Source organism: Bombus affinis, chromosome 17 (assembly GCF_024516045.1).
Source record: "Bombus affinis isolate iyBomAffi1 chromosome 17, iyBomAffi1.2, whole genome shotgun sequence".
Classification (NCBI taxonomy): Eukaryota; Metazoa; Arthropoda; class Insecta; order Hymenoptera; family Apidae; genus Bombus; species Bombus affinis.
In genome coordinates, this window is record NC_066360.1 from 2,970,418 (window position 1) to 2,996,734 (window position 26,317).

The 26,317-nt window shown below is 40.6% G+C and overlaps 1 protein-coding gene and 1 long non-coding RNA gene across 14 annotated transcripts in view; one reads left to right on the plus strand and one right to left on the minus strand.

Annotated features, from left to right (window-relative positions):
- Nucleotides 1–26,317, minus strand: part of LOC126926236 (uncharacterized) — a 420,584-nt gene that overhangs the window by 204,216 nt on the left and 190,051 nt on the right. The gene's annotated exons all lie outside the window — the stretch shown is intronic.
- Nucleotides 21,816–23,114, plus strand: LOC126926254 (uncharacterized). 3 transcript variants are annotated; one of them, XR_007714445.1, is made up of 3 exons: nucleotides 21,816–21,943; nucleotides 22,208–22,489; nucleotides 22,886–23,024. It is a non-coding gene; the product is annotated as an uncharacterized LOC126926254 (long non-coding RNA). The 3 variants fall into 3 exon arrangements; XR_007714446.1 differs by lacking the exon at nucleotides 21,816–21,943 and adding an exon at nucleotides 21,985–22,075 and having other exon boundaries at nucleotides 22,208–22,471; nucleotides 23,000–23,114; XR_007714444.1 differs by lacking the exon at nucleotides 21,816–21,943 and adding an exon at nucleotides 21,985–22,075.

Genomic DNA, 26,317 nt, shown 5'->3' on the forward strand with positions numbered 1-26,317 from the left:
TTTATTCGTTGCGCGTAGCAAGCGAAACGTAACTCGAATACTTCGAAATGAATGTTCCTCGGATCTGGAATTTTTTCACAAATTTCTTCGGCACTTAGCGATCCTTCCCTCTCGTTTAAACGACCTTCTCGTCTATGATTTTTTCCCTAACGATTTAAAAAATTATTCTTACGAATAATCTTCGCTCTGATTATTCCACCTTTGTCTTTCTCTTATTTGATTCGTCGTATAACAGCAAGTGGGACGTAAAACGACGTAATAGAAAAGAATAACGACAATAAAAGTGTGCTTTATGTGTGCATTACTGCTGAACCATCTTAGAGTGTTTTTTTTTTTTTTTTTTTTTTTTTTTTTTTTTTTTTTTTTTTTTTTTTTTTAAGAAATCTAATATTCCATGCATATAGCAAACCTTAGATTCTACTGTCGGAGTTATTTAGTTATAAACTTTAACTTTTTAGTTAAAAAATTTCAGATAAAAATTGATTTTAATCCATATGTAACTTATTTTCGACGAGTAAAAGTAATTACCGCCTTTTCAGAGTGGAAAAGCAACAGAACCAAGTCATCTGGGTAAAAAGAAACGATTATTGTTTCAAGTATAATATCTTTTTCTCGACGGCGACAGAAATAAAATTCCCGACCCTTAACATTCGAGTATAATTAATTTATAGAGAAATATTCGAGTAATTCAGCTTCCCTGCGAAGTGAATCAAATAATATTCCTGGTTTTGTCTTCGAAAGAAATTGCTACTTGCCGAGTAATTTCGACTTAATTAACAAATAACATTAATAGCGTTAAATTAAAACGCCATACCGCGAAATAATTCCAATCGAGGCTTGTCAAGTTTTGACACGCTTCAACAGTGTAAAAAAAAAAAAAAAAAAAAAAGAAGAAGAATGATAAAGGATCGCGAGTAATTAAAAATGTTCAGAGATAATCAACGTAAGATATGATTACGTTAATCAAAGAGTATTCTATCGAACACGTTCAATGTTGCAAATAATTCGTACGTTTCGCTAGTGAATCATTTCATCGAGAAAGAGTTGAAAATGAGCGGATGAATACAGACATCAAGCAAGTATCCATCGCGAGGAATGGCGCCGCTCGATCCTCCCACGCAGCATCTTATTCAAGGATGACAGGTTTGCAGTGAAATAAACTGACCAAACCCGGAACGCCTCTCTCCACTTCCTACAATCCTGTTTATTCCTTGTCTCTAATCGCGACGTCTCATTTAGTACGTTTCTATCGCGTAGAATAATTTTACAAATTTCGAAAATTCACTGTTTGATCTTGAGCAAAATTCTTGTTGCTTAATTTTTGCTCCACCTTTCGAGGAATATTAATATAAATTATTTTTATCAGCGAGGCAGATTCGTAGACGAATTTGTTTCGATCGCTGGTTCAGGCATTTAAAATGTTAAGCTTTCGATCGATCGAAGCATCTAAAATCTCTTCGATATCATTTTATATATAGTGAAAGGTATAATATTTAGTAGTTAGAATTTTTTATTAATACGGAAACCACTGTATATCACATTTTTTGAAGGACAAACGAACGTTCAAGGATTTTGTTATTAAGTTTCAATAATAAATAATATACTGCATAGTGCAGAAGTAGAATTTTTGATTTGTGTAAGAAAGACATATACATCTTATTTTTCCTTAAACAAATGAGGTTCAAGGATTTTATTATTAAGTTTCAATAATAAATAATATACTGCATATTGCAGAAGTAGAATTTTTGATTGATGTAAGAAAGACATATACATCTTATTTTTCCTTAAACAAATGAGGTTCAAGGATTTTGTTATTAAGTTTCAATAATAAATAATATACTGCATATTGCAGAAGTAGAATTTTTGATTGATGTAAGAAAGACATATACATTTTATTTTTCCTCAAACAAATGAGGTTCCAGGATTTTGTTATTAAGTTTCAATAATAAATAATATACTGCATATTGCAGAAATAGAATTTCCGAGACTCGAGGAAGACACACGTATCTTATTTTTCCTTAAACAAATAAGAAATAAAAGTTTCAATAATAAATAATATACTGCATAATGCAGAAATAGAATTTCCTTATTTTTCCTTAAAAAAAGTGTACATAAATTTCCTCAGATTCTTCTCCACATCAAAAAGCGTAAAATTTGGTATTGTAATCTTCCATTAAGGAGGATGTAACGTTCTTTTCCATTCCAGTTAGGGGAATGATATTACCAACTCGTGATACGATTAAGTAATTAGTCAATTTAGAAACGTTCGATCGATAAAAATTCGCCAAGCTCGATATATCCAGTCTGCTCTTAAAAATACCCCATAACTTTCCACCATAAACGCTTGAGGGGAACCGATGGTACGTGGCAAGATCGCGCATCAATCGCTCTTGAAACAAGGAAAAAGAAGTTGGAATCTTCTCTCACGTGCTCGTTCCTCGTACCGTTGAACGATCGCTAAGACAATTGAACAAAACGATCCACGAAAAACTCTACTCTGTTCCTTTGGCCCTTAAAAAATCAATAATTTCTACGAACAAGAAAAAGGGAAGAACTATACGCTGAGAGGCAGCAGTGGGAAAGAAAGCTGCGAGTTAGAAAAAGAGGAAACAACGTTAAAATAATGGAAAGAAAAAAATTCGAATAGAAACCCTGTTATCCTACTTTCTAGGGAAAAGAAGTAAAACGCGTATATGCTCGGTCTACCTTTCTACTCTTGAAATGTGTAACCTCCATAAAAGAAGTTAGTATAGCGAAACGTAGGGCATGGGATCGCAATGACCGAGTAAATAATCGAAAAATAAAAAAATACAGGACAAAGTTGGTGGTTCGTTTTACGTCGAATCGGTGGAAAAAAAAAACAGGAAGATCTGTTCTAGCGAAAATGTGAAGAGCCATCAGCGACAAATGGATCGTTCGATAACAACGCAACGATAAAGTTAGATAAGACGACGAAGAGAATTATAATAATCATCGTACAAATTGTACAAAGTATAAATGAAGAAATAGGTTGCAATCGTAGGATAACACGAACAGTTCAATTTCTGCATGATTTTAGAATAAACGAAGCTGTCAGCGGCGAAACCGATCGATTCCATTTTTGCTATGTGCTTCCGTCTCGGTAGACCGATATTCAATTCTCGAGAAACAAATGACCCAATTCGATAACTTTATTTGCGCAAAGAAAACCGGCCATCCAATTACTAACAAACTGCGAGGCAAATTCCGAAAATAATATTTACAACGTCAAGCCGCTGCTCTCTACGTTTCAATTTACCAAGTCCATCAATGCCTGTCGCCTCTCGCCGACTCAAATTAGCCTCAAGTACCGCAGCGCCGCGAGTACCTGCTAAAGTACCAAGGTACCAAGCGGCAAACGTTAAAACAAGCAGCTCGAGCGGCACAAAAGAGAAACAAAATCAGCGAGAGTAGCAAGAAAATAAGAGGATGGTCCGACTGCGTCCTACATTCGCAGGATTCGAAAGGTGTCGCGTGATCGATTCGCGGATCGACGAGAGGAAAATTCCGAGCGAGAGGCATCGTGGCTCGGCGGACGTCGTCGTCGTCGTCGTCGTCATGGGTGAACGTCGGCTGTGCCCACGGACTCGCCACGGACTCCGATGTTCTCTGGCGATCGATACGGCCACCCCAGCGCCCCTTCTCCGACGTAGCCGGGCCGATTTTTTTCCGTCCGAGCGTGGCGCATGCGCGCCACCCGTGCTTCCCCTTTTCCAACCACGAGTCCACGGGGCTAGGAGAGTCCTGGAGTGGCGATGAGGGGAGGTTTGCTGCTGCTGCTGCTGTTGTCGCTCTCGTTATACCTATACCGTAGCCCCGGCCCTCGAACCGGAGAATACGGGGGTCGCCGCCACCAATTTCCAAACGTTCTAACGTTTCGGATGACGAGGTAGCCGCGGACACCAGGCTGATCTAGCTTTTGACAGGCAAAATGCGAAATGGACATCGCTGGATCGATCTCGAGAAACCACCAAGACGGAGGATCCAGCTTTAACGCTTGTCAACGGTGGAGTATTCTGTTAATTTCCAGGGATCAACTCGACGCAGTCATCTGTCTCACTCATAGCGCGCTCCTCTTGTCCAGAAGTTGTTTGAGCCTTCCATCTTGTAGCTTCGACAGCTTTAGAGACGTGTCGGTAGCGGAGTAATTATCAATTCCAGCGGGTCTGCAAATGGACTTCACTGAGTCATCTGCCTTGGACAAATATGAGTGCGTTCTTCTCAGCCGAGAAGAGGGAGTCGTTTGAGGCAGTTTGTTTCACTGCTCTTACGCGTTTGTCGCAATCTGTACGCTTGTCGGTATCGCTCATGGGTAGCAGCATTTGTTCATTTGAGCTGGCAGGTCTGAATCAGCCGCCTCGCTCGTACCGAGTTCTTCTCAGCTGAAACTCTCGTTTGAGGGGGTTTGTTTCACTGCTCTCACGTGTTTGTCGCAATCTGTACACTTGTTGGTATGGATTATAGTTCATTTGAGCTGGCAGGTCCGAATCATCCGCCTCGCTCGTACCGAGTTCTTCTCAGCTAAACTTCTTGCTGGAATCTTGCATTTTGGTTTCACTGGTCTTTTACACTGCTCGCAATCTTGACACTTGTTATGCGAGCCTCTTATTTGCCAAATCGGTTGACTCGAGAGAAGGAAGAGGAAAGAAAATTGCTGGAATTATACAAGACGAGCATCGATCAGACGCTGTGGCACTACTTTTTACACTTATTATACGAGCCTCTTATTTGCCAAACCGATTACCTTCGAAAAAGAAAGAGCAAGGAAAATTGGCGAAATTATGCAAGATAAACATCGATCAAGTTGAGAAAGTGAAGTTAACCGGCTTGGACTCACACCAAGGTCACAAAGAAGAAGATCATGATAAGTACGTTTCTCTGTTGGTCTTTTGGCTTTCAGGGTACTTCATGGTTAAACAGAAAGGTTCTACTATGACATAATCGAAAACAATCTGCTGACTGAAAGATCCGAGTCTTTTAAAAATATCCGCCAACTTCTGTAGAAGAGCAAAGATACCAAGATAAGCGATATTTTCATACTACGACAAATAATATTTTTAACCTTTATAAAGAGATCGAATCGATACAGGTTTACCTGGAAACCTAAATAAAAAGACAATTTTGATAAAATTGATTAACAAAGTGCTGAATTTTAAAAGTACTTGCCCCTAGAAAATTAGCAAATCTGACATCCTTCGGCTCAAACAGGTTGTGTCCGATTGAAACAATTCTCCAGACATTTCTATTAAACTATCGAATCACGAAACCAGGTTAAAATGAGAAAATCCTGCGTAATCTCTGTACACGTAAGCGTCGATGCTTCCGCTAAACATTGAAATAAAAATATTAATTTTCGCCATGATTCGATAATCTACCGGTACGTTGCAACTGTAAATGAGAAGGAGAAGTGTCTTCGACGTTTATGGTATTTTCAGGCGGTTTTGCATATCGTCGATAGCAAAGACAAGATTCATCGTTATTGTCAGAACATAGTGTCTTAAAAATGGAAATCAATTTCTGAACATCATTGACAGAACCTTTGTACCTTTCAGCCACACCCACGGACAATTTGCCATGAATTTTATTATTAAACAAAGGAGACATCATACCCACGCATGAAATACGATAGTCTTCCACGTGGTCGTAATTAGCCATGTCTCTACGGCCTAACTTCGTCAAAAACTTAACAGGGTCCGGAACAAAATAAATCCAATCCTCAGTCACCAGAATAAATTTTGAACAAAAATAAGGTACCGAGTATTTAATCATCAACTTACTTTCCAAATTGAACAAATCTGCAATCCTAGACGACGGATCATAATTCAAAAGGTTAAAAAAAATAACCGAATCATCTCTCGCAGCTAAAAACAGACTAATACCATTGATGTCATAACAAGACAACAACACACTCATCAACATTAGTGTATTACCAAAAAAGGTACTAGGATGCCTATCGCCCGTTTGCCTATCACGCAACACCTATCACATGCGAATTTTTCCGAATCTCCAACAAGTCCTCAGGGAATCCCAACACCTCACCCTGTGCCTTGTCATATTTAGATATGTCGTTTCCGACCATTAATCGTTATTATATCGGTTGGTATGCATTGCTCACACGTAACAAGGTATCAGGCAGAGGTTCTATATGATGGTAATGGAAACAGTGGCAGAGCTCCCTAAGCTCGGGAGCTTTGCTTGGACTAGATTTAATACATGTATCTACGATGAATAGTGCAAGGCACAGAATGACGAGCACATGCTTCACAGTGTCCTACGCCCCATATGCTTTCCAATAATAAAGATATCACTTAATGATCCGCGCTGTAAAACAACGACTTTCTATAAAAAAAACTAATGTATAATTAATCACGAAGATTATCATTACTAGAAGAAGGATATCGTTTTATGCAAATTTTCGATACTTTGATTTTTCTACAATTTTCCATGAAATGGTGTTTTTGAGGTATAGCATATATAATAGCATATATTTCAATGACTTTGCCTCATTCAGGTTTCTTGATAAAATTAGAACGCGAGTATTAAAACGTTCGGTGAAAAATCAGCACGTTGCTGAAAGAAGGCAATGTTGACTTGCCGTTATTTTTAATATTCAGCCTCAATTTCGTGTCAATGCGAAGACCAAACATTTACGAATAATCTCATTTTATAGCAAGATCTTATCCACAGTCTTTCAAATCCTCTTACACGGAACGAAGCTTCCGCGAATAAAATAAAAATAACGGTACCGTTTTTCGGAAGCCTACGATGCCTACTCGAATATATTTCATTTAAATAGCCCAACTTTTACTTTGTATTGGAAATATAAAATACATGTTCGAATAGAACAAACAGTTAAACAACGTAAACAAGAAATCGTTACGAGTATGAACTGTTCTTTAGCTTTTCATTGCTAAGAAACCATTAAGAAATAAATCGATAAACGAACGCAATTACTGGCCGATTTTCAAAATACCATCGTTTCAACATCGCCTAAGATCAAACGAGCGACAAAAAGGAAGGAACGTTTCGGCCGACGATTATTTTCTGGACGAGACTCGATTTCGTCGCGACGTCACCGTCCACTCTTTGATTATTCATCGAGTGGCCGATTTTTTGCCCACGTATGAATATTCATCGGCCTTTATCGCGACGATACCTCTAGGCGACGACGTTGCACAGGATAGACGAATGGACGTTGCGTAAGGTTTCACCAAGAGCCGATGCACGGCGCAGGAAAATCGGCAGAATCGTCGCGAGATTTTAATCTCGTTGTTCGACCATATCATCAGCCTGCGAGTAATGCTGATGTATACGATAATCGTCCCAAAAATCGACGTAAAATTAGTGAAAATCAGCTCGCTCCTCTCGTTTGTCGATTCTTGTCGAATGGCGTTAAATATGTAGAATACGAGCAAAGGTATTTTAATTTCCAATTTAAACGTTTGCCTCTTCGTCCAAAGAGCAATTTTCAAGGAAACTTCCTGTATAGTTTCAACCCAAGAAGAACGTTGCTATATAATTTGCTTTCGCTACAGACCATTGCACTGCGGATGTTCCTTAATTTTCTTAGTCAAATCCTTTGGTGACGATCGACGATCCAACAGCGGATTTTCGACCAAGTTGCACGAAAAGTCCAATCCATTGATGTCGAGTCTCAGGGAAAACTGCACGCTATACGCACTTTTTAATTTCTGTTCTGAATCCTCGTTCGAATGCCGCACTTTGCGGCCGGGTGGTTGCTTCCGCTGTAACCGGAAGTCGAGCGCAAGGTGGACGTCGTGGGTGGTAAATGTGCGACTGCAGAGTGGGGATAACGACGAGGTTGCAAATGAGGCGTTAGTCCTATGCGACTTCAATCTTTCCTTTTCTTGCCATTTTTATTGCAACAATTTTCTACGCTTAGCATATAGCGCGATCACATGGAGATTCTTATGAGCAATCCACCTGATAAATTTGTCTATTTTTTGGATAATTTTGGATAAAATCGGAAATGATCTGTGGTGAAATATTTGACAATTTTTCCGGATAATAATCATCTACGCATTTTCTGAAAGTTAAAGGAAAAATGAATTTGTATATACAAGTTACGAAATATTTATAGGAAGCGGGCATCTCACAATTAGTTAAATTAATAAATCAGAGTGTTTTTAATGAGATTACCTCTTAGCTAAGGCTAATTACACGTTTAAGATCATTATTCGCGCTGTGTGCTAGTTTGTTACATTAGATGACGTGTAACGTGTACGTACACTCTCAAACAGGTTTCAAGTTGTTCAAATATAATTATAATACTCGTGTCTGGTTTCAGCGTTACTGAAAGTTCAAAAAAGTTTCCCCTAGCACAGGTGAACGTGCGTAAAAAAGATTTTGCACTAAACGTTCGAGATATTTCTCGCCTGAGATTCAGCGTGTTCCAATTTATCGAATAAAAATTGAACGATCCAGCGAAAACGATCTTTGCCAAGGTTCCACGGTTTCTTTAATTAAACTTTAATTAAACACGGTCCTCCTGTTATATAATTAGAGACACGCTTATAGCGATCGCGTGATATGATAAATATTCTTCGAAAAAGAGTAAAAGTCGAACGTAGGGAAACAAGTGGGAGATTCTACGATATTTTTTGGTTTTTCTGGAAGACGAAAAACACGGACGAGGCGACGAAATCAGTTTCGTCGCGATTCATCGCTCTGATTCGGTTTAGTGATGAAAATTTTGCCGATCGTCCGACAACGTACGACGCTTTCATTGAATCTTACGATGTTGCCGCGCGGTTAGTGCACGCTAGTGTTAAAGATATGAAGCAATTAGGTTTTAAACGAGGCTTTGCTAGAGATTATCCCGGATTAGAGCACTTTACATGACGCCTGGATTTTCGTGGGTTAAACTTTGAATTCGCGCGTCGGTGTGCGGCTTTTGTGCGTTGCGACGAAAATTTACCTTTTAATTAAGTGAATTTCGTGATTTAAAATCGCGAGAAGCGGACGAGAAATTAGAACGAGGCGATTTAGAGCCAGGCTTTTTCGCTGGCGGTTTTCAGTGCTCGAAAAACTATAATTAGTGATAGGAATAATCGCGGCTAAACGTTGCTAGAAAGAAGATCATGCGCGTGTGTTATAATAATGGTATAAGACGTTGCTAATCAGATCGCTATATATTTTTCAACCTTCTTCGCTAGCTAAGCGTTTTAACATTTCTCTTTACTAGCGCGATAATTAAAAAATGGAATTCTTCAGAACAAAAATTATCGTAAGTTCACTTTCGAAAGGATCAACAGAGCAACTTCGAGGATATTTAATTTTTTACGTGCTTTTTAAAGGAAGCTTTCACGATAACCTTAATGTGACAAACACAGGCAAACACCTAATACCAAGATTGAAACTTGGTCATAAGAAACGTCGCCAAAATTCTCCTTTTATTCCATTTTCCAAACAAACATACATTTTTCTGTACTTCTGTACTTCTGTACGTCAACTATACCTTGCACCTAACAGATTCGTCCCGCTGCGTTAAGAAAGCGAGATTCGAGCCAAGAAGGATCAACAAAAATGCATGATAATTTCTCGCATCCAAAATTGTGTAAAGCTACGAAAAGCATATTATATTTTCCTGCATCGATAAGAAGAAACGAAACCAGCGAAACGAAAATGAAGATGAATTCTTGGTAAAACTGCTAATAAAATATGCAAAGTACACGACAAGATGGGCGAAGCTGAAACTCGCGTCAAACAGGTAGCGATGGACGTTCATGGAAAACCCACGAAGGCCAGTGGATGCGGAATATATCAGCGATTCGGCACATGTTCGAGCGCGTCTAGTTTGGAAATTCGTATGGAAGCGTTATCCGATAGCGTTATCGGTATGCGTGCGTGTTATACACGCGGCGGAGCAAGGGTCGGGGGTCAATGAAACAGGACACGGTCGAAGCAACAGAGAACAGAGCTTTAGAAGCTTCTGTCTCTCGTTCCGCGAGCTCTAGCGGCTCGCGCGTGTAAGTGTCCGGTAAGTGAATACGCGGCTAGTGTTACTGTAGTCGCAATTGTCCGCTACCTTCATTACCTGCTAATGGCATCGTATAGTCTTACTGAGCCATTAGGCTGATCGTGGATTGGCCGCGGGCTCACAAGCGAGTAGAAAACCGTGTGCCTATTGCCGGTCACCGCTTGTCTCCTGCTTCCCGCTCGAGCAGCTCTTTTTTTTCTTTGTTCTATCGTTTAGCTGGCGTTTAGCCGCGCTACGCGGCTGTCTTTTTACGTAAACGTTAGTATTTTGTATTACCGTTACCGTGTTTTGTCGGTACTCGTCAGCTCGTTTTAGGATTCGTACGATTAACGACGAAGCGGCGAGCGATGACGAAAGGTACGTAGTTAGCGATCATCGAGAGAATCCGAAGGAAGTTTCATACGTCTGCATCGAATAGACACGAAAGGAGCCAAAAGTAACAAACAACTGAACGACGACCCATAAAAGCAACAGATCCAAATTGGGGTAGGACACCTGAACGTTTGCTACGTGAGAAACTTACTCGTTACTCGGTGTCTCAGTCTTAGTTCAATTCTCAAACTTTGGCGAAGATGCAAACGAAAGGAAAGATCGCGTGGTACTTTTCATTTGCACTTTTGGTTGCATCTTTCGACGCTGACGCAGCAGATCGAAGATCATCGTCTGCCCAGTGCTCCCTGGCCGACTTTCTCGCGTACATTCGCGTCGTTTACTATGAACACGCATGGTTCATTGAAACAAGTAAGTTGCAGCCACCATACCGACGCGGCATCATCCTACTCCGATGCAACTTATATATTTTGATACATTGGGGAAGGTGCCAAGATCGTTAAGTAAGTCAAATTGCAATTCTGCCAATCGTTTGTCGCAAAAGGCAGAGCAAATAAGAAAAACATCTGCCTTGCAGCTAACTCGCCGCTGTTGATAACGTTTTCTCTTCTTCATTACGCCAGAAGATATCAAGCGGCAGCAGGAAGCTTTACACGGACGTTGCAGCGCAAGCTTCTTCGATGAACTCGTGTTGAAGCAAATGCCAAGCGATCTCCTCTAGCAATTGACACAACGAAAGAACTCGTAGATACAACTGCGATAAGATACGCTGGATAGTCTCTGACTTGTTCCGATTGCCTGGAATCCTCCCCTGTTTCGCATCTTCCAATTACGCGGCATTCCGCCTATCTGGCATTCGCCTAATTACCTTACATGTTTACGAGATTAAACGATACCCAGCATCGAGTGGAATCGAGTGGAGGAAACTTTCAGAATTCTCTAGGTTAGACCTCGCGTCCACTTGAATATCCTAATTGCCTCTGTCAGACAAAAATCTAGGCCAGTGCAGTAAAACGTGCACTATGGTCACTACAGGTGATCCACTGGCATTCAGCAGGTGATTGTTTTCTTGATAACTGTGCTCGTGCGTTAGTGTGCAATGGCCGGAAGTGGTCCAGAATGCGGTTGAGGACGCCTTGATTCCTTGTGGCTGGTGCCGGCACGTTGGGCTCCTCTTGCATTCTCTAGGTCGCACTGCGTGCAGCTTTCTACCGACTGTCCAGCCATAGACACTTGGAAAATTGATTATGCCAGTCTTTGGCTGACCTTGAGCGTTATTTATCACTTGCCTCGTCCCTTCGTCTTCCTCGGTTTAAAGGGAAGATCCAGAGATCTCTGAGCAGGATTATTTTAATTCTTCCTTCGCATTCTATGATCGTCTCTTTCGCTCTGAAGGATCCAATTTGAAACAGTTGCATCTGCAGCCTTAAGTAATAGCCACCTCTGTGCTACTGTGCTCCTTCTTCCACCGATTTAGGCTCAGGAGCCTCTATCGTCCCGTTTCTTCAGTATTTTTCTCTGCTTCGTATTCCATGTACTAGGTGGCATTTAAGTTCGATTCACACCGGCGATCACGGCACGCGATCCAACGAGGGTATTCGCATTCGAGTCGAACGAGTGTCTACGTACACGCTGTTTCCGCGCCGGTCTCTTGTCTAAATCCTCGGACAGATCACCACATCTCTTTGCAGAATAATTATTTCAACGTATCGATTTTGACAGGGTTTCTCCTGTCCATCTCAAATCGAACGCGCGTGCTCTGTTGTTTTTGCCTTCACTTTGATACCGAGCGTGTCCACGCGTCACGTGCGCGTCGAACAATGAGGGCTAATGAGCGAGTTTTAAGGAAGAAGCCGAATGAAAAGAGGGGCCGCTGGTGAAGGTGGATCGTAACGCGAGTAACGCCGGCGGATGATTGATTTTTCGAGAGGGTTGTTTGCTTGTTTCGCTGGAATGCCAGTAGATTGCTTTCAAATGGATTCTATCATGAATTCGTTGAGATATTCTCTCTTTTTCGTTGTTATGTATTTTTTGAATTTTTTAAATTTCCAGTGTTGGCGCGCCTCTGTGTGTGTGTATATATATATTTTTCTCTCACTTTTTTTCCCCCAGTGAAAATTGCCTCCGTCCGGCTCGCTCGTAAGTTGGACGTTTATCGATCTTTCGTTTTTTTCCAAATCGTATTTGGTGGGCCCGGTAATGGAATTTTTGCCGACCAAGTAACAAATATTGGAAGTTTCGAACATGGTTTTGTGCGTGAGAAATGGCTACCGTCAAAAAACGCTGATGGCCATTAGCGTCTATGTATTTAATATTCTATTTAATCAACTACTTGTTACTTTTTTTTCCCTTTTTATTTACCTTCCAACGCTATTATTTATTTTTACGTGTTTATAGTAAACGTCCAGTTGACCAACCAATCGGATGGCAATTACAAGATAGTTTACACGCATAATAGCAGCGGTGAAAAATAGAAATTGATGCAACGAGTGTACCAAGTGTTTGATTCCTTCGGTGGTTGTGACAAATATTCGTAAATAATTGAGTTTCCTTTCCAAGTTTGCTAATACATATTTGCCTCTTTATTAGAAAGCTTCTGGCCTCTGTATCAGTTGTCTTTGAATAATTTCCCTCCTACAAGGACATTCGATTTTACCAATAAATTAATCGAACTGAAATTGAATTCACCGAATAGGAAAGCAGAACATGCACAAATGTAATATTGCACGTGCACGTAAGAACAGGTGTTAGCATCTCATAAGAATATCGAGCATTTACCCGCCACAGAATCTCAACTCGAACGTATTATTTTACGAATAAATGGTAAACGAATTTCGAGAATATCGACATTGAAATCGAATAGAAATGGAATCTTATGGTATCTTTACGCGGAACAATAATAATATCGTTTTACAAATTTTTCATTCGTTAGTTAAACATATAATTCTTGCCACATCGACGTTCAATTCTTCGGCGCGTCTAAATATTTAAAAAATAACGCACATAACATTTTCTATTTTACCCGCCACGTTATCTTTCTCTTTGCTCTTAATACGACGAAACTTGTAACGTTTCAAAGTTAGATAAACCTGGAGGATAAGAATCATCGTAGTAAATTCGCTGAATAAATTTTATAATTGCGCATACAGATCATTAATCTGTTTTTAATTGAATGCAGCGAAATTTTATCTGCGTTGTTCATCCACCTTTGATACCCCTGAGATTTGTATAGATAATCGGCGTAATTAATACAGAGAAATATTACGATGCAACGATTACGATTGTGTGTATCGTAGGTAAGTCGGAAGAAACCTAATTTACGACGCGGATGAAATCAGACTTATAATACGCGGACGTGTGCGGTGAACGTCAGCGAACAAGGGGAAGAAGCATTCGCGTGGACGTGATCGTACGTCGTTCATTAGCAACAATTACCAAGCCACTGCGAACCTGTAACTTTCCGCGCCTCCTGTAATTAGTAAAGATACACCTCGTGCGTCGCGCCTACACGGATTTGTTTAATTGTCCGACAACTCGGCGCGTATCTCTCGTACACAGCTCCGGGTTCTCTCGTGCTCGATATCCTTGTGATATTCTAACGCCTACTCTTGGCGTCTATTTATGGGGCAGCCTCCTATGATACACAGCGTTAAAGCGGAATTTCTAGCCAATACGATGCAACGTTAGACGACAGCGTTTCATATCCATCGAATGTGAAATTATTTATCAAATTTAGCATTTAATAATATTTAATAAATAACGTATTTCTAGATTTGTGTTAAAAGTTGATGAAACAAAATCGTAGCTATTTTCACGGATAATTATAGCTTCTCGTTCGGAGAAAATTTACAGACGACAGAATTAATCTTTTATCATATCGCGTGATCTTAAAGTTACGTGCCAGTGACTTTCGTCGAATATTTCTCAGGCAAAAGTTGTTGCGTAGTAACGTACATTGATGTAACATAAAACACGTTAAAGATTCAACTTGTGAACCAAAGTTTTACAATTCACTGTTAAGTTATTCTACGTAAATTATTATACTTCGCTATTGTAATTGACAATCTACGAGAAGCAAAGATATCGTAACTTTTGCTCAACTTGTGCCACGTTTCTTATATCAATTACATCCTAACGTTATACTATAGATATTGATACTTCGATGCTATAAGTCACAGTTTACGAGGATTAATAGTTAAGTTCTATGCAAGTGGTTTCATCCGTCTAGGAAACCATAGCATTGAACTAGCCCAGATATCGCTTTAGCAAATGTGCGGTTGAAGATAGGTGTTGGAACGCTAGCTTCGTTACTTCGATTATCGATCATTATTCCACGTATGACGAGCACGAGCTTTCCTCAAACACGACCTAGTCACGTTCTCCGTGTGATTTTCGCCACGATAACGCAAAGGGGCTTTAACGCGTAATCCTCCGAGTTCCAACTCCCGAAATGTAAACCAATCCGCTGGTCGCAAACCAGTAAGTTACCATGAGCGTATAACTCCACCATTATTGATCCTTAATTGCTTCATCTTTTATGCAATATGACCACAGACGAGGAAATGAATCGTTGCGATGACGAGTAGGTGTATTTAAAAAAAAAAAAAAAGAAAAAAAGGAATAATCGAAGAATAGCTTCTGAGAAAAGAAATGGAACTTCCATTTTCAGAACTGGTTTGTATTTGAAAAGGAACTATGCAGCAGAGAATTGAATAAACTGCGTGCGCAATAAAATACGAGGATATTATGTTAATTATGTGAATCAGTTCCCATAAAAGAAACGGGATATCTTTGTGTTTTGAAAAATTCGAACTTTTATTTGAAACTGCTTGAGATGAACTGCGCGTAATAAAATACAAACGCACGGCACTAAGACACCATTGTAAGAATATTCTCTTTAAAGACGGCTCTTATTTCTTGAAACAAAGCGCAGTTTTCCCTTTCAATCTCGAGGAATTCGATATTGAAACCAACGTATGTTGTATACGGTTGGATGAACTTTCGTCTGCCAGTTTCCGCTACCTCGTTTAATCCGACCAACACTTCGAACGAATTTTCCTTTCTTTCACGGCCCCTGCAACACCTTCGCCTCTACCAGGCAACTCCCATTACATCGGCTACTCCTTGTTATTTTTTCAACGCTTAGCTTGACCTTTCCCCGACCAGGCTGTACCTTCTGACACTGGCCGTGATCGGCGAGCAAAGCTGAAACTGCAAAAGGTTAAAAGATAGGGAGGATGAAGGGGAGATCTGGCCTCGCAAGAAGCAACAGAGAGGCGATGAACGCGTCAGCGTGACCGAGCAAGTGTCCCGTGAGCCTTGAAACCGCCGATCGGACCGCTTTGTCGGCGGTATTTGCATCGCTTAACGGAAACCGAATTCGGGCTACTGCTCGTGGTCGAGATTTCGGCGACGTTAACCGGCTTTCCTACTAGCGTATGTATTAAACCACGTGCAAAATAATGCATCGCCGCGGTGATGTCTGCAGCTGCAGCTGCTGCCTGCCCTAGAAACCTGGCTCGCACATCCTCTTCTCGTTTCATCTAACGTGCTGCACTTTCCCTCTATGCCACACCTCCGCGCCCTTCCGTTCTTTCTCGTTTTAGTTTCCTTTTTCGTTGTATCATTCTGGTCGTTTTGTATTTTCTTTCTCGTTTACTATGGTAAAGTTCATCTTTTTACCTTGCTCTCCTCTTTTCCACTTGAATTTCTATATAGCTTCTTTCTACTGTCCGATCGATCCTTCGATTTTTCTTCTTCTTTTTATCGTTCCTCTTCTCTTGCACAGTCTTTTCCTGTTCAGCTTTGTTTCTCTTCTTTTCTCGGTATTCTTTGAACCTCCTTTTTCTTCGTTTCACGCTATTCTTCTTCACTTTCTCCGTCGATTATTATGGTTTGCCACGTTTTTATTTTTGCCACCGGTTCTTTCATTGCTCATTTTGTGCACTCTCACAGAGAATTCGCTTTTCTTTTTACCTTTTCACTTACATTCCATTTCATTCTTCTCGTTTTAGCCCAGCTTTCCCCCGCTTCGTTCTCCTTCTCTTTTTGCCGGCCAATTCAGTTTTCGCTTTTTTCCGGCAGATCTTCTATTTTTTGATGTTTCCGTTTCTGCATCTCATATTCTTTGCAACATCGCTCTCTTTTCTCTTTTATTTCCAATGTCCCATTTTTTAACGCCTCTTCACTTTCATTCTTTTTTTCATTTCTTTCTCTTCCTCGCCTCGTTCTACTTTGTTACATTTTTTCGTCCTTATTCCTCGCAGATACTTCGCCTTTCCTGCTTCTATCTTCGTCATTGTCCTTTTCCAATTTTCTATTCCTTTTCCTCTTCTTATAATCCTCTTCAGATTTATTATTTTCTTCTTTCTTACCATCTTCGTCGCCTGCTTCACCATAGTAGACCTTCTTCACTACCAGATTTTCCTACATCGTACGTTATCATTCCTTTTCCTATTTCTAGAGCCTTTATTCCCTTTTTTATTCCTATCGTTTTCTTCATATTTCTACATCCTCCATTCTTTCCAAGTCTTGCAATTCTTTCGCCCATCTTTTTCATCTTTATTAATGGTCTCTCTCATATCCCCAAATCTTCATATCGAATAGTTTCAACAGTCTCCTTCATTTTTCCACATCTTCCATTATTCTCATTATTCTCTTTATTTCTTTATATCTTCCATTCACAATCCCTTCTCTCTCATTCTTCTAACCTCTACCATCGTTGCAGCAATCCAGGAACCTTCCCACACAGTATTTTCTACTCCATCCTCCTTCAAGTGTCCTCCCACCTCCCTCAAACACTTCAACTTGCTCTCTCGTTCTCCCTCGATCTCTTCCTTCTCTCTTCTACATTTCCAACTATTTATCTTCTCCTATTTCTACTAATTTCTCTATTTTTCCTGCATCTTCTCGCTACGATTATCATCAGCTTCTCATATCTTCTTCGTCTTCGCTTCTCCTCTCCCCCAAAATTATCTTCTTCATTTTTCTACATATTCAACTCGCTATTTCCTCTTCTCTCGCTCTTCTAACGTCCTCCCACCTCCCTCAAACACTTCAATTTGCTCTATCGTTCTCCCTCGATCTCTTCCTTCTCTCTTCTACATTTCCAACTATTTCTCTTCTCCTATTTTTATTAATTTCTCTATTTCTTCTGCATCTTCTCGCTACGATTATCCTCAACTTCTCATATCTTCTTCATCTTCGCTTCTCCTCTCCCCCACATTCCCAAATCTTCATTATCTTCATTTTTCTACACATTCAACTCGCCATTTCTTCTTCCCTCGCCCTTCTAACGTCCTCCATCATCGCAATAGTACACGTACGTACTATTTTCCACTCGTACATCCTCCTTCGTACGCCCCTTCCCTCACACACCTCGTCTCCTCCTTCCTCTCTCGTCCCTCTCCAATCTCTTCTTTCTCTCTTCCTTGCCTGGTCGCTGCGCAACGTGGTTCAGAACCGCGCCGGTTATATTTAGGTGAACTCTGGTATTATCCGTCGATGTGACGGACGTGCGAGCGGATGGACGTACGGACGGATATACGAACGGACCCAGTCCCAGCGACTGCTGCAACCAGAGGGCTTTTACTATCCTGTCCGTTACGTCTGACGGGCCGCGACGCTAGCCTGCGGGTTCGACCTCGATGGATCGATAGACGTCCATCCGGTCGCGGGCGCCAAATTCACGGGCCTATTCCAACGACCAGCGTTCGCCGACGAAATTTCCAAAATCCAGCCTCCAGCATCGGCGAAATTTTCGGAAAACCGTGGCCACTTTTCCCTGGCCTCGGGCCACCGGAACCCCCTGTCTCGTTCGTTTGTTCCGCTTGCAAGTAGACTGCAGCACAGAGCCAGTCGAAAGTATCGTTTTGTAACTTCGGTTCGACGATCGAATCGGTCCAGGGAAACGACGGACACGCGCAGGGCGCACATTTTTGTTGGATACGAGTTGTTGGGAAAATACCTGGTCGCTAATTTCCATGTTTATTTCGCTCGTTATCGTCGCCTGCCACGTCTAAACGCTATGGATTCTGAACGATTTGTAGTTCAATTCGCGGCGCGTGTAGCTAAAACTCGTGGCACGAAATAAACGACGACGAGTATACTCGTCAAAAGCAGAGTGACTGTAGGGATGTGAAATTAAATCGAAATGACTGTTTTATTTCTGAATTTTATGGCCGACTGGGTTCGGTGTAACACGAAGTACCGACGTTTCATCGTGACGAGTATACTCGTCGGAAACAGCTAACCGATCAATAGGGAAGATAGAAGCCTTGATAATACTTGATGTATCAAGTAAAGATCTGAACGAGTGTGTGTGGATTTCAAGGGTTTTGGATGAAATCAGCTCGCAATTCTGTGCCTTCAAAAAGGTGGTCGATTAAAACGTGCATCCATGTTGAATGAAATTACTGTTGACATGTGTAATATTAACTTGAAATCAATAAATTAGCAGCAGATCCAGTATGTATAGATATGAATTTGAAAAATAATTGCAAATTTATTACGCACACGTACGAAGAAAATTCCACTTCTATGATTTACGAGTGTTTGCGTGGGCTTAAAAATATCTGTATTTTCCTTCAACAAAAATATGTACCAAAGCTGATCTTCTTCCTAATTGAAATATTGAAAAATTGCATCTTTCTCTATTTGCGTATTATTAACATGTAACGCCGTATTAACAAAATCAGTAATTTTCGTATGGTTCACAGCAACGTATTACGTTCTCATTAATTGCCATAATCTTTGCAAAGGGACGAAAAAGCGTTCGGACCTATGAGCCTGCCGTGGTTCGTCAAACTGCTTTATTACTTTTGATATTAAATTAATGTTGATACGTATCGTCGGAAATAATTCATATCAGACGAGTGTGAAAAATGAATAATTTCCGCGGCGAAAGAAGAAGAAATGCAGCGTGTTGTGGCGCTGCTCTTCTGTTATTTTATGCTTCAAATTTGCTGACTCTGTAGTCTGCTTGATCTACGATATAGTCGGCGATCGTGACGAGGAGAAAAGTTTCGCGTGCCGCGCTCCACTTCTTGCTGAGTGGCGAGTGCGTTCAAGGCGAAGGGTGGCACAAGTTTTCGGCTGCAGATTTACAAAAGTGAAGCTTGTAAGAATGCCTAGGGACCAGGTGACGTCTTCTACACTCTCAGACACGCAACGGTACTTTGGGATTAACGTTACCTGGCGAGTGAGCAAGAATCCCGAGCTTTCGGCAAACCTACTTTACGCTATTTTCAAACGTGAAGACACAAGAAAAATCAAGTGCCTTGAAAGAAAAAGACGTACGCAATTACCTTCCGCTGTGTTACTTTTTAATTTCGTTACTCTAAGCTGTCACAGAATCTGAACAAAATTGCATTGATATTAATATGAATTAATATCCATATGCTGGAAATTTAATTATACCTTAACAAAGATTCGGAGGAAAGAAGCACGAAGCTGAAATTCCATCTCCAACGTGCACGACTCCATTTGCCTATGAACGATCACTGTTTCCATTGTACATCGAAATTCGTGTTAACGAAACTTTTTCGATAAAAAAGAGTCTCTCGACGCATATTTTTTCTTTTGCGTTAAATCCACCAGCCAGGTGAAAATTGTGCTCAGGGTCAAGGTTAAAAAACTCGTTACGCAGCGCACGGTACACGCTTCTTTCGCAAAATCATCCCTCCAATTCCATTCGATCCAGGTTCTTTCGAGGGTCAGACTACCAATGGCGATTTAATCGCAACAAAAATATTCGCCGCGGGCCAAACAGTTTACCCGGTAATTTTATACATTATTTCACCGGTACTCGGTTCGTGGCAGCAATCCGGACCGTGGATTATTTTGGATGGATCGATGGTAGCGCGACTGGTTCCGCCAATCTCCTATTCACGGATTTATTTCGGTATCGTGGCGTTCGTCAGTCCCGAATTTTATTCCCCTTTTTCGACTTTTCCATGATCTATAATAATATTCTCATTGTCTATGTACATAGCCATCAGTCGTCACCAAATCTAGCCGTTATCCTTGCAAACATCAAGGATGTTGTCATAGTCGTGAGTCATGCCAACGTCAAACATCCAATCCCTTCGAAAGTCTTACTTCAGCTCGGCATTTCTGTCCTCTAAATTTCTTCTTTATCATCTATGTGCTACTATTTCTATATGTTTATTAAACGTTATTTTATATATATAATTATATGATTTTTAAATATTTTACATGTTTTATATGTGATTTTCGTGTGTGTATTCTTTTTCACGCGTCACATTACGAATACCGTGTTAATAATCGGACATTAGCACACATTAGTGTGTGTGTATATATATAATACATCGTTCGGAACTGATGAGATAGTTTCGATTATCTGTGCGGGAATAAATTCGTTTCGCGAGGTTTTTTAACGCGTTGACTGACACGGTGGGTCTTGGTTATTAAATTTTTCAAAATGAATAAAATAACATCGATTTTTCGTGGTCCGAGAAATGTTCAACTATACGAATAACTTAAATAATCGTCGTCACTGTTGGGTCGCGTTATTACATTTTTTTCTACCAATAAAATAACTTAGATTTTGATGGGCCAGCGAACTTTCAGCTATGCGAACGACATACATAATTATCGTCGCCGATTGGCTCGTGTTATTACATCTTTTTTAACGAATAGAACAATCGATAATTTTGTTGACGGTGCAGCGAATTTTCAACAATGCGAATGACCTAAACATCGGCTGGCAGCTCGGGGGAAAAATTGGCATAATCGGGAACGAGAATAATGCGAAATGAAAAAAGCAAGCCTCGACGAAATCGCAATCTGCTCGCATTGCCGTTTTCAAATTTCCATCAAAGTCCTTAACACGCGAAAGCGAAGAAAATTATCTTCCTTCGTTAACCTACCGCTAACGAAGTACCTACATTATTACGTGGCAACGAACAAACAGGTCATAGGTCAGCAGACAGTAACGCAACAAGGAATCATGTTAACCGCTAACTCTAACTAATTTTTCCATTCCCGCGACCAGTGGGTTAACGCGTGCACGTGGACGCGCGCGTTCCTCGCAATCAGGCATTTGTGTGATTTTTAATGCTTGGCAATTGACCACAGCCATTCAGAAACTTTCTAATTTACCTGCATTGCACGGAGACTGTACTTTATTTATTTATTTTGAAGACTATTTTTAGAAGATGAATCTGGATGCGAAAGTAGTCGCAAATCACGTTCAAAAAACACGAACAAAGGCTATAGAATTGTTGAAATACTTTGACAAGTAACCTGCGCCATTTATGGCGAGGAAACTAATTAAAAAACAGCCAAATGATTGAAGGACCTACCAATAAGAAGTATGGTTTGTTTGGAAAATATCTGCGTGCTAGTAGCAGGATTAAAGTCTGTAAAATTGCGTCCTCTGGCTGAGTAAAATGTCTGCAAATTGCAAATTGCAATTTGGGAAAAAAGAAAAGCAGCGTATTTATAATCAGAGGGCCAAATTATTACAGAAAAATTGCGAAATTTTTGCAATATGATTTGTCAGCAAAGAAGAATAAAACTATCCTTTGTTTTCTATGAAGACGTAATAACTAACGTCAGAGTACCATAAATCGGGTACCCGTTCCGTATTAGGTACAATTTTCTTCTCAACGTTAGTTGAACATCGAAAATTGTTCACAACTGTGAAAGTCGTGTTAAATCGAGCATCAAGTAAATGAAATCTAACGTCAGAGTACCATAGATTGGGTACCCGTTCCGTATTAGGTACAATTTTCTTCCCAACGTTAGTTGAACATCGAAAATTGTTCACAACTGTGAAAGTCGTGTTAAATCGAGTATCAAGTAAATGAAATCTAACGTCAGAGTACCATAAATTAGGTACCTGTTCAATATCAGGTACAATTTTCTTCCCAACGTTAGTTGAACATCGAAAATTGTTCACAACTGTGAAAGTCGTGTTAAATCGAGCATCAAGTAAATGAAATCTAACGTCAGAGTACCATAAATCGGGTACCTGTTCCGTATTAGGTACAATTTTCTTCCCAACGTTAGTTGAACATCGAAAATTGTTCACAACTGTGAAAGTCGTGTTAAATCGAGCATCAAGTAAATGAAATCTAACGTCAGAGTACCATAGATTGGGTACCCGTTCCGTATTAGGTACAATTTTCTTCCCAACGTTAGTTGAACATCGAAAATTGTTCACAACTGTGCAAGTCGTGTTAAATCGAGAATCAATTAAATGAAATCTAACGTCAGAGTACCATAGATTGGGTACCCGTTCCGTATTAGGTACAATTTTCTTCCCAACGTTAGTTGAACATCGAAAATTGTTCACAACTGTGAAAGTCGTGTTAAATCGAGAATCAAGTAAATGAAATCTAACGTCAGAGTACCATAGATTGGATACCTGCTCCGTATCAGGTACAATTTTCTTCCCAACGTTAGTTTAACATCGAAAATTGTTCACAGCTGTAAAAGTCGTGTTAAATCGAGTATCAAGTAAATGAAATCTAACGTCAGAGTACCATAAATTAGATACCTGTTCAATATCAGGTACAATTTTCTTCCCAACGTTAGTTTAACATCGAAAATTGTTCACAACTGTGAAAGTCGTGTTAAATCGAGTATCAAGTAAATGAAATCTAACGTCAGAGTACCATAAATTAGGTACCTGTTCAATATCAGGTACAATTTTCTTCCCAACGTTAGTTTAACATCGAAAATTGTTCATAACTGTGAAAGTAGTAAATCGAGCATCAAGTAAATGAAATCTAACGTCAGAGTACCATAGATTGGGTACCTGTTCAATATCAGGTACAATTTTCTTCCCAACGTTAGTTTAACATCGAAAATTGTTCATAACTGTGAAAGTAGTAAATCGAGCATCAAGTAAATGAAATCTAACGTCAGAGTACCATAGATTGGGTACCTGTTCAATATCAGGTACAATTTTCTTCCCAACGTTAGTTTAACATCGAAAATTGTTCATAACTGTGAAAGTAGTAAATCGAGCATCAAGTAAATGAAATCTAACGTCAGAGTACCATAGATTGGGTACCTGTTCAATATCAGGTACAATTTTCTTCCCAACGTTAGTTTAACATCGAAAATTGTTCACAACTGTGAAAGTCGTGTTAAATCGAGTATCAAGTAAATGAAATCTAACGTCAGAGTACCATAAATTAGGTACCTGTTCAATATCAGGTACAATTTTCTTCCCAACATTAGTTTAACATCGAAAATTGTTCACAGCTGTAAAAGTCGTGTTAAATCGAGAATCAAGTAAATGAAATCTATTTCTGTTCCGATTGATTCGGTAAGAGCGACGTTTGAAAAACAAAATGGTAGTCCAATATTCGGCTAATTTTCTCTACTCGCGCTGCTACGAAGCTCGCATTGATTTTATCTCAAACACTGGCTGGTCTTCGATCGTTTCGCGAGGCCACAAGTGGAAGATCGTACCGTTTTCGCGAACAGTGGCAGGTCTGGCGTCAAGTCAGCCTCGTCGGGTCGTTGAAATTGGTCGCGGCGATCTTCTTGTAAATTTTACAAAGCTTCGTCCCTGCAGTTAACATTTTGTTGAGCTGCGCCGCTACCGATGGCAAGCAGCGATTTGTTGGCGGGTTCGCGTGACGGTCGGCGAAAGCTCCGGTGTCGGACTTGGGCGTCGGGTCCATCTCGATGGATCGATACGTCCATCCGGTGACCGCGGAATTTCAGCGAGTTGGAAATTTTCCATCGCTGCCGCGCTATTTCGCCACTTGATTGCTTTGTTATAAATGTATATGCCCGGCGTATTACTCTTTCATTCTGTTTTGCGCCCAGTTATTTTGTTATTTGCCACGACGCCTGCCACCACCTGCTTAACTTTTCCGCCTGACTCAGTTCTTCCGGTTTTCCGCCGTTCGCACGGCTGTCGAGCGAAAGAGAGACACGTGCATTATAATCCAAGCACGTGGCTTTTAAATATCTGTTTAACCGGCCAATTGTCCAAAAACTTCATCGATACGTGTTTACGCTGCACAGTTCGAGAATCGATGATTCGCATTTTCCTGAAAATCGACGTATCTCTGTGCGCTCGAGTTTGCATCTAAACAACCAGAAATTATGCTGCCTCCTTTCTCCTAACCGTCCTCTTTTTAAGACAGAAACTTGTACAAACTGGAAGAAGATTTTTACGGACAAATTTTGTTCCAGTCAGGTTCAGTTCTGTTCTTGTTCGACTTGACGCAGCAAAATCCAAGTCCCCCATTTCGAAATCGAACGGCGGTGCGGAAACTCGCCTAAATAAATTCGCGCGAATAAGAATAAAAAAAAAAAAAAGAAGTGGCGTGAGATGTGCAAATGGAATAACAGAAACGAGGTAAAACACACGATCGATTTCTACGGGTGACACGTATCGTCATAGATAATCTGAACGATCAATGCAAGTAAAAATCCACTTCGGGCTCTTTCAATGGCGCAGAGAGAAACGGTTTGGCCGCGCTCAAAGCCTCGGCTCTGGTCGATCCATCGATCTATGTATATAGCGAGCGACCAGTTCACCCTCCAACAGTCCCGGCTGGTTAATTTCTCAGCGAAACGCGTTTGGGATCGATGCAAATCATATTTTTAGCCGCGTCGGCGGCCAACAGTCGGACGAATTTCTAATCGGCAGCCGATCGATTCCTCCCCAGGCGATTGTCGTTCGCCGCGGATTCATTATTTTCCCCTCGATTTTTCGGGGTTAAAAGGGCTCCTACTCTCTTTTCCTTTCGCTCAGCGGTCTCTTTCTCTCTCTACGTGGAGCAAAGGGGAAATATTTCATGGAATTTCTCGTTGCCGGTACATTGTGCGCGCGAGTAACAACGCTTTAAAACCCGGCGAGAGAGTTCTTTGTGCGAGCCGCCCGCGGCGCACGACCCTGGTGTAAAAAAAATTCATTATTCTCTTGCTTCTTTTTCTCTCCACCCTCGCTCCACCAAACACCGATTACCGTTTCCCGACAGACGAGGAAATCGCGGCCCGCGACCGACCGTGTAAGGATCGCGTCCTTCGAGAAGGCTAACCCAATTCCATCGTGCGACAGGCAAATCGACTTTTCGCCGGTTTATCAACCCTTTGAGCAATTAACGTGCGAGATTGTGAAATACAAGTTTCTCGCTCTGTCTTCGATCAAACATAATACAGAAATGAATATTTAGTTGCAACTTCCAACAGCCATTCTGTCTATTATTAACAATTGTTTAAGGAATAAACTTTCGAGAAAATTGTAAAAGTTAGAAGCGTAGAGGTGATTTTAAATTAAACGTTAAATGTATACGGTGACGATAAAAATCCTACGCTGTGATTGATCTCGCGAGAGCAGGAAAATGGTACTGCGAACCTGAGTACCTGAATTTCTCTTTTCCTAACGCAAGTTCCATTTTGGTAAATGGAACAATAGATAATTCGGTGGATAAAATTTTAGTGGTAAGAATCTTGTGACGTTGTGACGGGTTTCGTATAATACGTGAAACGTGCTGGATGTTACAAGAAAATGTTGTGAAGCGCTTAATGAACAATGGACGCTGCGTGGCATATTTTTTTCAAACGTTCTTCCAGGCACAGAATTTGCTACTTCGTGTCTCAAGTAAATAAACGAAGCATTCGAACAGACTCTAATCGAGAACCATCCGACACCATAAGCTCTGGAAAACAATGCGTAAAATCTAGAATCTACTCTAACGATTTACGAGAATCATCGGCCGTCGAGCAACTGCGCTAATTACCAGTAATCGATACTTCGTTAACAAACAGTTCGAGCGAATTACTACAATGAGATTTGATCCGCGCCGGCAAAAATCTCGAGTTCGTGTATTAAACCTGGAAACAGCGGATAGTGGCCGGTGATTAGCTATGAACGTGCAGGTATTTCGTTATGCCCGATTCGTTTTGTGTGTGCCGCGCTCTCTGGCTTTAATTTCATCTTTTTTAAAAACAATACCATTATCAGACAACGATACG